The sequence below is a fragment of the Cheilinus undulatus genome, linkage group 16 (genome assembly GCF_018320785.1).
Source record: "Cheilinus undulatus linkage group 16, ASM1832078v1, whole genome shotgun sequence".
NCBI classification, from domain to species: domain Eukaryota; kingdom Metazoa; phylum Chordata; class Actinopteri; order Labriformes; family Labridae; genus Cheilinus; species Cheilinus undulatus.
Window position 1 is genome coordinate 367633 of NC_054880.1, and position 12485 is coordinate 380117.

Consider the following 12485-nt stretch of genomic DNA (forward strand, 5'->3'; position numbering starts at 1 on the left):
AAGAGGGTGGAGGAGGAAGAGGGAGTATGGAGACCGTGGAGGAGGGAGCATGGAGAGGGTGGAGGAGGAGGAGGAGGAGGGAGTAAGGAACGGTTGGAGGAGGAGGAGGAAGAGGGTGGAGGAGGAGGAGGAGGGGAGAGGGTGGAGGAGGAGGAGGAGGAGGGAGTAAGGAGAGGGAGGAGGAGGAGGAGGAGGAGGGAGTAAGGAGAGGGTGGTGGAGGAGGGAGTATAAAGAGGGTGGAGGAGAAGGAGGAGGAGGGAGTAAGGAGAGGGTAAAGGAGGAGGAGGAGGAGGAGGAGGAAGAGGAGGGTGGAGGAGGAGGAGGAGGGAGTAAGGAGAGGGAGGAGGAGGAGGAGGAGGAGGTGGGAGTATGTAGAGGGTGGAGGAGAAGGAGGAGGGAGTAAGGAGAGGGTGGAGGATGAGGAGGGAGTAAGGAGAGGATGCAGGAGGAGGGAGTAAGGAGAGGGTGGAGGATGAGGAGGGAGTAAGGAGAGGATGCAGGAGGAGGGAGTATGAAGAGGGTGGAGGAGGAGGAGGAGGAGGAAGAGGGAATAAGAAGAGGGTGGAGGAGGAGGAGGAGGGAGTATGAAGAGGGTGGGGGAGGAGGAGGAGGAGGGTGGAGGAGGAGGAGGAGGGAGTAAGGAGAGGGTGGAGGAGGAGGGAGTATGAAGAGGGTGGAGGAGGAGGAGGAGGAGGAGGAGGAGGAAGAGGGAATAAGAAGAGGGTGGAGGAGGAGGAGGAGGGAGTATTAAGAGTGTGGAGGTAGAGGAGGAGGGAGTAAGGAGAGGGAGGAGGAGGGAGTATGAAGAGGGTGGAGGAGGAGGAGGAGGAGGGAGTATGAAGAGGGTGGAGGAGGAAGAGGGAGTATGGAGACCGTGGAGGAGGGAGCATGGAGAGGGAGGAGGAGGAGGAGGGAGTAAGGAGAGGGTTAATGAGAAGGAGGGAGCACGTAGAGGGTGTTGGAGGAGGATGGAGTATGAAGAAGGTGGAGGAGGAGGAGGAGGAGTAAGAAGATGGTGGAGGAGGAGGAGGAGGGAGTAAGGAGGAGGAGGAGGAGGGAGTAAGGAGAGGGTGGAGGAGGAGGAGGAGGAGGAGGAGGAGGAGGGAGTATGAAGAGTGTGGAGGTAGAGGAGGAGGGAGTAAGGAGGAGGAGGAGGAGGGAGTAAGGAGAGGATGGAGGAGGAGGAGGAGGAAGAGGAGGGAGTAAGGAGAGGGTGGAGGAGGAGGAGGAGGAGGGAGTAAGGAGTGGATGCAGGAGGAGGGAGTAAGGAGAGGCTGGAGGAGGGAGCATGGAGAGGGTTGAAAAGGCTTCTTGGCAGAAAGGTAGGCGGGGCTTACCTGTCTGTAGCAGGTGCGTGGCACTGATAACAGATGATGACTCTGGGTGGTCATGTGACAGGAAGTGAGAGTTACTTAAAGGCACATATAAAGTGACTAAACTCAGCTGTTGTCGTCATAGCAACACTCACCTGTGACATCCTGGCTGGGACCCACACCTGGAGCTGGAACCAATCAGAAAGGAGATCGGTGACTGATCAGGGAACCTGTTGTCCCTCCCCCTAAATAAAGAGTGCCTGCCCCTACCCTTACCTGGTTGCCCCTCCCCCTAACCCTCACCTGTATGGTCGATGTGTGGACCGGTCAGTGACTCCTCTGCTCCTGATGATATCACTGATCAGATGTATTGATAATCGATTAAACATGATCATAAACATTGCTGAGTGGTTATCAATACTAATCTATTACCAGGTAAATTCAGCAAGAATTGATCACTCAACAGAAACATCACTCAGCTGTCTCAGAGGATGTGATTAGGTTGATCGATCAGATCAATAAAGATCAATGACTTGAATTATGTGTATTGGTAACTGATTAAACATAATTATAGTTATCAATACAGATTTATTATTAGATAAATAAACCAGTTATTGATCACTCACCACTTGAAACATCACTCAGCTGTCTCATACAATGTGTGTGCTGATCATGCTGATTGATCAGGTCAATTAAGATTAACAACTCTAATCAGTTTACCTCCATTTGTGTCCATCAGCAATGTCTGTCTGCCATTTCCTGAGACACAATAATCAGCCATCAATAATCAATTAATCTGAGTCATTACCATGTTAACCATGAATGATTAAACTACATCACAATCAATCATGTCCGTAATCATTTTTGATAATAACAGTATTCTGTCAGAGGGTCTAATTTTAACTGGACGATCTGGTCACAAACGTTAGCAGGCAAAAGGATACATGTGAGATGTGATAAACAGAAAAGTAAGGTTGGGCTTCTACATATAACAGCCAAAGAGTCACTCTGATGATCGCTCAACAGTCACAGAGTCACTCTGATGATCACTCAACAGTCACAGAGTCACTCTGATGATCGCTCAACAGTCACAGAGTCACTCTGATGATCGCTCAACAGTCACAGAGTCACTCAGATGATCGCTAGGCAGTCACAGAGTCACTCTGATGATCGCTCAACAGTCACAGAGTCACTCTGATGATCGCTCAACAGTCACAGAGTCACTCTGATGATCACTCAGCAGTCACAGAGTCACTCTGATGATCGCTGAACAGTCACAGAGTCACTCTGATGATCACTCAGCAGTCACAGAGTCACTCTGATGATCGCTCAACAGTCACAGAGTCACTCTGATGATCACTCAACAGTCACAGAGTCACTCTGATGATCGCTCAACAGTCACAGAGTCACTCAGATGATCGCTAGGCAGTCACAGAGTCACTCTGATGATCGCTCAACAGTCACAGAGTCACTCTGATGATCGCTCAACAGTCACAGAGTCACTCTGATGATCACTCAGCAGTCACAGAGTCACTCTGATGATCGCTGAACAGTCACAGAGTCACTCTGATGATCACTCAGCAGTCACAGAGTCACTCTGATGATCGCTCAGCAGTCACAGAGTCACTCTGATGATCGCTCAGCAGTCACAGAGTCACTCTGATGATCGCTCAACAGTCACAGAGTCACTCTGATGATCGCTACACAGTCACAGAGTCACTCAGATGATTGCTCAGCAGTCACAGAGTCACTCTGATGATCACTCAACAGTCACAGAGTCACTCTGATGATCGCTCAACAGTCACAGAGTCACTCAGATGATCGCTCAACAGTCACAGAGTCACTCAGATGATCGCTCAACAGTCACAGAGTCACTCAGATGATCGCTCAGCAGTCACAGAGTCACTCTGATGATCGCTCAACAGTCACAGAGTCACTCTGATGATCGCTCAACAGCCACAGAGTCACTCAGATGATCGCTAAACAGTCACAGAGTCACTCAGATAATCGCTGAACAGTCACAGAGTCACTCAGATGATTGCTCAGCAGTCACAGAGTCACTCTGATGATCGCTCAACAGTCACAGAGTCACTCAGATGATCGCTCAACAGTCACAGAGTCACTCTGATGATCGCTCAACAGTCACAGAGTCACTCTGATGATCGCTCAGCAGTCACAGAGTCACTCTGATGATCGCTCAACAGTCACAGAGTCACTCTGATGATCGCTCAACAGTCACAGAGTCACTCAGATGATCGCTAGGCAGTCACAGAGTCACTCTGATGATCGCTCAACAGTCACAGAGTCACTCTGATGATCGCTCAACAGTCACAGAGTCACTCTGATGATCACTCAGCAGTCACAGAGTCACTCTGATGATCGCTCAACAGTCACAGAGTCACTCTGATGATCACTCAGCAGTCCCAGAGTCACTCTGATGATCGCTCAGCAGTCACAGAGTCACTCTGATGATCGCTCAGCAGTCACAGAGTCACTCTGATGATCGCTCAACAGTCACAGAGTCACTCTGATGATCGCTACACAGTCACAGAGTCACTCAGATGATCGCTCAACAGTCACAGAGTCACTCTGATGATCGCTCAACAGTCACAGAGTCACTCTGATGATCGCTCAACAGTCACAGAGTCACTCTGATGATCGCTAAACAGTCACAGAGTCACTCAGATGATCACTGAACAGTCACAGAGTCACTCAGATGATCGCTCAGCAGTCACAGAGTCACTCTGATGATCGCTGAACAGTCACAGAGTCACTCAGATGATCGCTCAGCAGTCACAGAGTCACTCTGATGATCACTCAACAGTCACAGAGTCACTCTGATGATCGCTCAACAGTCACAGAGTCACTCAGATGATCGCTCAGCAGTCACAGAGTCACTCTGATGATCGCTCAACAGTCACAGAGTCACTCTGATGATCGCTCAACAGTCACAGAGTCACTCAGATGATCGCTCAGCAGTCACAGAGTCACTCTGATGATCGCTCAACAGTCACAGAGTCACTCTGATGATCGCTTAGCAGTCACAGAGTCACTCTGATGATCGCTCAACAGTCACAGAGTCACTCTGATGATCGCTCAACAGTCACAGAGTCACTCTGATGATTGCTCAGCAGTCACAGAGTCACTCTGATGATCGCTCAGCAGTCACAGAGTCACTCTGATGATCGCTCAACAGTCACAGAGTCACTCTGATGATCGCTCAGCAGTCACAGAGTCACTCTGATGATCGCTCAGCAGTCACAGAGTCACTCTGATGAAAACTAATTTCTTATAGACTAAGGGTGCTTTCACACTAGGGGCCCGGTCAAACTGCCAGACACCAACACAAACATTTAGAGGAATAATGATATCTATCTATCTATCGATCTATCGATCTTTCTATCTATCTATCGATCTATCGATCTATCTATCTATCTATCGATCTATCGATCTATCGATCTATCTATCCATCTATCTATCTATCATAATTCATTTATGCATGCATGGATAAATGACAGATTTGGAAATGAAGTTTTTTGCCTTTCTGACATCTGAAAGTTTTAACTAATAAATAACCAAAACAGATTTTTTAGGAAACCGTTGATTGTAACATATAACATATTTATAACAGCTAGGTTAGATTATGTATTTTGGTAAATGTTCTTAATGATGATTGATTTTCCTCCACTGACTTTATCTACTCATTTCCTTTCTTCCATATTATTTTTCACACACATTTCATGTCTCCTCTTCTTCTGTTGTCACTGTCCTGTGTGATCTTTTGTCAACACTCCTACATTTATAAAGGTTGAAGAGATTCTGTCGTAATCTGCGCGTTGATGAGGTTTATTTATGAGTGTAATAACACTCATAAATATCGCCAATAGCACCAGGCGCTATGAGAAACATGCACACGAGGAATGAAAGGACAAAAGGGATCGTCCACCAGTTTATTGATCCCAGATGAATGAATTTTAAAGTGATAAAATGATCATCAGATGACCCGCAGAGGGCTGCTCAGTCTGTAGAGAAACTGATCCCCTCCAATATTCACGGCTCGCCTGCCCCCACACACCTGTGAGGGGCCGTGCGTATTTCTGCCTTCTGTGATGAGAAGACCAGAGGGAGCCAGTGTGGACATGAACCCACTGTTGCTGATTCTGACCACGTTTCCCAGCAGTTTGTCAGTTTGCAGCGTTTTCCTGCATTACATGTGTCAGACTTGTTTCAAGAATTTAATACATTGTGTGCAATTGCTGCAATCTCGAGCCGAAATTCAGCGCTCGTTTAACTAACCCAGATGTTAAACAAGCAGGACATCGGTTCATACCAAGCGGCAACCTCCGGTCCTGAAAAATGAAGCCAATGCAGAAGTGCAAAAAATTGCTATACCGCGAGTGTCCACTAGAGGCTGGCTGCAGGAACACTGGAAGTTTCGTCTGCACACATGTTAAACAGCTGGTTTTGACACTAGAAATAAACTGGTTTACTGCCTGGTTCAAAACACCAAACATGTCTCATTAGCTAGTGTCTTATTGTGCTCCCACTGTACAGGGGGGGTGAATTTTTTATTTTTTTTTAACCATGATCGTTTGAATTATATTTAGGATAAACCTCACTTCAAGGTGATTGGTGCATCTCATTTGATTGACAGATAGCTCGGCAAGCAGAGGCTCCGTCTCTGTCAACCAGAATGCTAGCTAGCAGGTCGACAGGAAGTCGTGCTTAGTGGGCGGGCTGTTAGGTTGATCTAAAGTTCGGTTGAGACTGCAATTTCAATATGGAAGCCTCCATGAATGGGCTTAAAAAGTCGTTTGTGTCCGCCTATTGTAAGCAGACGACTGATGTCACACGGGGTTTGTCCAATTCTTTCCACAGTCTATGGTTCATACACAGCTTTAGAGGATAAATTAGTTGCATTGGAGAAGTCTCTCTCATGATACTGAGTCAAAGCATCCCAGCATACACAGACCTCAGCTCTGACACAGACAGGAGGGGGCGGGGCTCTCTGCTCATGTAGTCAGAGGGAATGAGCAGAAAACCAGGACTTAGAAATTAAATACATTAATATAAACATAAATAAATCATATATAAATAAATAATAATAATAAATAACTTTAGGCTATTTAGTTTGTTTAATAAAAAGACCAAGTAAAAACCTGCTCTATAGGAAAGTTATCCTTAAATGGCTTCTGTTGTGATCTGGCGCTATATAGAAAAAACAAATAAAATTGACTTGATGTTCAAGGGGGGCAGGGGGTGCCATTGGCAGGGCGGGGTGCCCTCCCAATATAATGGTAGGGGAACCACTGGACCTGGTCCTGGATCTGAGTGCGCTTGAGCCCAAAGTCTGGTTTGTTATGGTAGTGTGAAGCAAGCCAGTGGGGAGGAAGGGGGAGGGGGAGGAATCGTGCCTGGCATGGTTTGAAACAGCTGGGCCTAATGTGAAAGCACCCTAAAGCTTCAGCTCCTCCACCCCAGCCGCCTCCTTTATACCATCAAGCTTGTTGCACCCTCATATTCAGATTCATGCTACCATGCATTAAGTGCTTTTGGATTTTTTTTGTATTCAGTACACACTGCCATTAATGTTTCTATCCATATGGGGTTTTTAAGTCAAAGAATGCTGCTGACTAACCCAGAGAGCATCTTTAGAGCAGAACCTTCTCCTTCAAGTAAGATTTTAGATCGAAATAAGATAGAATGGTTTCATTTATGCTGAGGATTTTCCTGACCGAATTACTTAGAAAAAGGGACATACATGGTTGAAATCTATCATTGACAGGGAATAAAATTAATCACAATGGGTTGTGGGATATGCAGTTCTTTTATCAGTCCTTAATCAGGACTCTGTGGAAGTTCTACAGACAATCTGGTTGGTCAATTTTACTTCAGAAACCTGAGCCGCTGAAAAAGGCTGGCAGGCATTGTTGAGTTTGTAATTGATTCTGATTAAACTGTTGGAGCTCATTCTGGTCTTTGTGTGGGGCCCCCACATGCCTAAAACAGCCCCTGGACACAGCATATCACCTGTACAGGTGAGCATGTTTACCTGGGTGCTCACCGTGACCATCGCTGTGACTGCCTCCGGAAGCCAAACCTGAAAGAGGAACAGAGTGCACCAGGACTTCAAAGTAAAAGTCTTTTTGTCTTTTCACCATAAAAGTCTTATCAATGCTGACCTCCATGGGCCCCTGAGTGGGCGGAGTCTGAAACAGAGCTGAACAGGGATTGGTCCAAACTCAGAGAAGTGACAGCTGCTCCTGATTGGTCAATGCTAATGTCATGTCGATGACCATCAACTGCAATGAAATGAAACCATGGCAACATAGATGTAAACAAAGATCAAAAGAAGGATATTCTTTAATTTTTTAACTGATGGCATCACTTCTTGTTCAGAAAAATGAAAACTTTCATCATTAAAAAAAATTAACAATTTTATCAATTCAAATGACACATGGTTGGCGTTAGTACCTGCAGTTAAGTCCACATTGGAGTCCGTGTTTAGATGTGCAGGTGGCAGCACAGTCACACCAGAACTGATCACTGAAACGCAACCAGGATGAAAAAACCCCCCCCGAACATCAACAACTCCACATAAAGAGACATTTCAGAAACATCAAGATTTCGGTTTGGATCTCAGCTGACAGGTGTAACAGCTGAAGAGTCACAGATGGGGTGTAACACCAGGTAGAGTAACAGATGAAGTGTTACTGATGGGGTGTAACAGATGAAGAGTTACAGATGGGGTGTAACAGATGAAGAGTTACAGATGGGGTGTAACAGATGAAGAGTTACAGATGGTGTGTAACAGATGAAGAGTTACAGATGGGGTGTAACATATGAGGAGTTACAGATGGGGTGTAACATATGAGGAGTTACAGATGGGGTGTAACAGATGAAGAGTTAAAGATGGGGTGTAACAGATGAAGAGATATAGATGGGATGTAACAGATGGGGTGTAACAGATGGGGTGTTACAGGTGGGGTGTAACAGATGAGGAGTTTTAGATGGGAATGAACAGATAAAGAGTTAAAGATGAGATGTAACAGATGGGGTGTGACAGAAAGGGTGTAACAGATGAAGAGTTATAGATGGGTGTAACAGATGGGGTGTTATAGATGGTGTGTAACAGATGAAGAGTTACATATGGGGTGTAACAGATGAAGAGATATAGATGGGATGTAACAGATGAATAGTTACAGATGGGTGTAACAGATGAGGAGTTAGAGATGGGGTGTAACAGATGAGTTATAAATGGAATGTAACAGATGGTGTGTAACAGCTGGGGTGTAACAGATGAGGAGTTACAGATGGGAAGGAACAGCTAAAGAGTAATAGATGGGATGTAACAGATGGGGTGTGACAGAAAGAGTGTAACAGATGGGGTGTTACAGATGGGTGTAACAGATGAAGAGATATAGATGGGATGTAACAGATAAAGAGTTACAGATGTGTGTAACAGATGAAGAGTTACAGATGGGTGTAACAGATGAGGAGTTACAGATGGTGTGTAACAGATGAGTTAAAGATGGAATGTAACAGATGGTGTGTAACAGCTGGGGTGTAACAGATGAGGAGTTACAGATGGGAAGGAACAGCTAAAGAGTAATAGATGGGATGTAATAGATGGGGTGTGACAGAAAGGGTGTAACAGATGAAGAGTTACAGATGTGTGTAACAGATGAAGAGTTACAGATGGGGTGTAACAGATGAAGTGTCATAAATGGGATGTAACAGATGAAGATTTAAAGATGGGATGTAACAGATGAAGAGTTATAGATGGGATGTAACAGATGAAGAGATACAGATGGTGTGTAACAGATGAAGAATTATAGATGGGATGTAACAGATGAAGAGATACAGATGGTGTGTAACAGATGAAGAATTATAGATGGGGTGTAACAGATGAAGAGATATAGATGGGATGTAACAGATGGGATGTAACAGATGGGGTGTAACAGATGGGGTGTTACAGATGGGGTAAAACAGATGAGGTGTACCAGATGAAGAATTATAGATGGGATGTAACAAATGGGGTGTTAAAGATGGGATGTAACAGTTTAAGAGTTACAGATTCGGTGTAACAGATGAAGAGTTATAGATGGGGTGTTACAGATTAGGTGTAACAGATGAGAAGTTACAGATGGGGTGGGACAAATGACGAGATATAGATGGGATGTTACAGATGGGGTGTGACAGATCAAGAGTTATAGATGCGGTGTAACAGATGAAGAGTTACAGATAGGTGTAAAAGAAGAAAGGTTTTAGCTGGGATGTAACAGATTGTGTGTAACACCAGATAGACTAATAAATGGGGTGTAACACCAGATAGAGTAACTGATGGGGTGTTACAGATGGGGTGTAACAGATGAAGAGTTACAGATGAGGTGTAACACCAGGTAGGATTAAAGATGGGATGTAACTGATGAAGAGTTACAGATGTGTGTAACAGATGAAAGGTCATAGCTGGGATGTAACAGATGGGGTGTTACAGATGGGGTGTAACACCAGATAGAGTAACAGATGAAGTGTTACAGATGGGGTGTAACAGATGAAGAGTTACAGATGGGGTGTAACACCAGGTAGAGTTATAGATAAGATGTAACTGATGGTTGTAACAGATGCGGTGTAACAGATGAAGAGTTCAGATGGAGTGTAACAGATGAAGAATTATTTATTGGGTGTTACAAATGTGGTCGAACAGATGAGGAGTTACAGATGGGGTGTAACAGATAAAGAGTTACAGATGGGGTGTAACAGATGAGAAGTTTTAGATAGAGTGTAACAGATGAAGAGTTATAGATGGGATGTTACAGATGGGGTGTGACAGATGGGGTGTAACAGATTAAGAGTTACAGATGGGTGTAACAGATAAAAGGTTATAGCTGGGCTGTTACAAATGGGGTGTTACAGATAGGGTGTACCAGTTGAAGACTTACAGATGCGATGTAAAACCAGATATATTTACAGATGGGGTGTTACAGATATGGTGTAACAGATGTAGAGTTACAGATGGGGTGTAACACCAGGTAGAGTATTAGATTGGATCTAACTGATGAAGAGTTACAAATGGGGTGTAAGAGATGAAAAGTTACAGAGGAGATGTAACAGATGAAGAGTTACAGATGGGGTGTAATACCAGCTAGAGTTATAGATGGGGTGTAACACCAGGTAGAATTAAAGATGGGATGTAACAGATGAAGAGTTACAGATGGGTGTAACAGATGAAAGGTCATAGCTGGGATGTAACAGATGGGGTGTTACAGATGGGGTGTAACACCAGATAGAGTAACAGATGAAGTGTTACAGATGGGGTGTAACAGATGAAGAGTTACAGATGGGGTGTAACAGATGAAGAGATATAGATGGGATGTAACAGATGAATAGTTACAGATGGGTGTAACAGATGAGGAGTTAGAGATGGGGTGTAACAGATGAGTTATAAATGGAATGTAACAGATGGTGTGTAACAGCTGGGGTGTAACAGATGAGGAGTTACAGATGGGAAGGAACAGCTAAAGAGTAATAGATGGGATGTCACAGATGGGGTGTGACAGAAAGAGTGTAACAGATGAAGAGTTATAGATGGGTGTAACAGATGAGTTATAGATGGAATGTAACAGATGGTGTGTAACAGCTGGGGTGTAACAGATGAGGAGTTACAGATGGGAAGGAACAGCTAAAGAGTAATAGATGGGATGTAACAGATGGGGTGTGACAGAAAGGGTGTAACAGATGAAGAGTTACAGATGTGTGTAACAGATGAAGAGTTACAGATGGGGTGTAACAGATGAAGTGTCATAAATGGGATGTAACAGATGAAGATTTAAAGATGGGGTGTAACAGATGAAGAGTTATAGATGGGATGTAACAGATGAAGAGATACAGATGGTGTGTAACAGATGAAGAATTATAGATGGGGTGTAACAGATGAAGAGATATAGATGGGATGTAACAGATGGGATGTAACAGATGGGGTGTTACAGATGAAGAATTATAGATGGGATGTAACAAATGGGGTGTTAAAGATGGGATGTAACAGTTTAAGGGTTACAGTTGAGGTGTAACAGATGAAGAGTTACAGATTCGGAGTAACAGATGAAGAGTTATAGATGGGGTGTTACCGATTAGGTGTAACAGATGAGAAGTTACAGATGGGGTGGGACAAATGACGAGATATAGATGGGATGTTACAGATGGGGTGTGACAGATCAAGAGTTATAGATGCGGTGTAACAGATGAAGAGTTACAGATAGGTGTAAAAGAAGAAAGGTTTTAGCTGGGATGTAACAGATTGTGTGTAACACCAGATAGACTAATAAATGGGGTGTAACACCAGATAGAGTAACTGATGGGGTGTTACAGATGAAGAGTTACAGATGAGGTGTAACACCAGGTAGAATTAAAGATGGGATGTAACTGATGAAGAGTTACAGATGGGTGTAACAGATGAAAGGTCATAGCTGGGATGTAACAGATGGGGTGTTACAGATGGGGTGTAACACCAGATAGAGTAACAGATGAAGTGTTACAGATGGGGTGTAACAGATGAAGAGTTACAGATGGGGTGTAACACCAGGTAGAGTTATAGATAAGATGTAACTGATGGTTGTAACAGATGCGGTGTAACAGATGAAGAGTTCAGATGGAGTGTAACAGATGAAGAATTATTTATTGGGTGTTACAAATGTGGTCGAACAGATGAGGAGTGACAGATGGATGTAACAGATGAAGAGTTACAGATGGGGTGTAACAGATAAAGAGTTACAGATGGGGTGTAACAGATGAGAAGTTTTAGATAGAGTGTAACAGATGAAGAGTTATAGATGGGATGTTACAGATGGGGTAAAACAGATGGGGTGTAACAGATGAAGAATTATAGATGGGTGTAACAGATAAAAGGTTATAGCTGGGCTGTTACAAATGGGGTGTTACAGATAGGGTGTACCAGTTGAAGACTTACAGATGGGGTGTAACACCAGGTAGAGTATTAGATTGGATCTAACTGATGAAGAGTTACAAATGGGGTGTAAGAGATGAAAAGTTACAGAGGAGATGTAACAGATGAAGAGTTACAGATGGGGTGTAATACCAGCTAGAGTTATAGATGGGGTGTAACACCAGGTAGAATTAAAGATGGGATGTAACTGATGAAGAGTTACAGATGG